This window comes from Seriola lalandi, unplaced genomic scaffold (assembly GCF_002814215.2).
Source record: "Seriola lalandi dorsalis isolate HSWRI2012SDOR001 ecotype SW California unplaced genomic scaffold, Sedor1 jcf7180002012007, whole genome shotgun sequence".
In the NCBI taxonomy this organism is placed as follows: domain Eukaryota; kingdom Metazoa; phylum Chordata; class Actinopteri; order Carangiformes; family Carangidae; genus Seriola; species Seriola lalandi.
The window spans coordinates 1-721 of NW_019482660.1; the positions used below are offsets into that span (position 1 = coordinate 1).

The following is a 721-nucleotide window of genomic DNA, read 5'->3' on the forward strand; positions in this document are numbered from 1 at the left end:
AACCAGTCAACAACATGGTAAACCAGTCAGTTAACCAGTCAACAACATGGTAAACCAATTAGTTAACCAGTCAACAACATGGTAAACCAGTCAGTTAACCAGTCAATACACCAGTCAGTTAACCAGTCAATAAACCATTCAGTCGACCAGTCAGTTAACCAGTCAACAACATGGTAAACCAGTCAGTTAACCAGTCAACAACATGGTAAACCAATTAGTTAACCAGTCAACAACATGGTAAACCAGTCAGTTAACCAGTCAATACACCAGTCAGTTAACCAGTCAATAAACCATTCAGTCGACCAGTCAGTTAACCAGTCAACAACATGGTAAACCAGTCAGTTAACCAGTCAACAACATGACTAACCACTCTCTCCTTGTCCAAAGGTGCGAGGATTGAAAAAGGTTTTCCTGGTGGGACCCAGGACGGAGCGCTCCGTCCCTCCAGTCTCTGTTGTCAACAGGTCAGCAAGCAACTGGTCCTCTGGGGGACAGACAGGTGGAGAGAGAGACAGGTAAGGGGGTGGAGAGTAACACCTGTGCTCTATGGTCAGGTGGATGTGTGCATGCAGGATTACCACAGAGATGCAGGTCACAGTAGTCCACGGTCACATTTCCAGATACCTCCACGTAGCACCAGGGGCCCTCGGGGTCGTTGTCAGGGTTACGACACTTGTTCCCCTGCAGGCTGACCTCTGGGATGAACTCCTTGTCCCGGCTG

The 721-nt window shown here is 48.1% G+C and overlaps 1 long non-coding RNA gene across 1 annotated transcript; it reads right to left on the reverse strand.

The window, feature by feature from the left end:
* Window positions 1-377: 377 nt before the first annotated feature.
* On the reverse strand, window positions 378-719 carry LOC111644214 (uncharacterized). Its single transcript, XR_015438569.1, has 2 exons — window positions 579-719; window positions 378-484 (listed from the first exon to the last, which is right to left on the reverse strand). It is a non-coding gene; the product is annotated as an uncharacterized LOC111644214 (long non-coding RNA).
* Window positions 720-721: the final 2 nt, after the last annotated feature.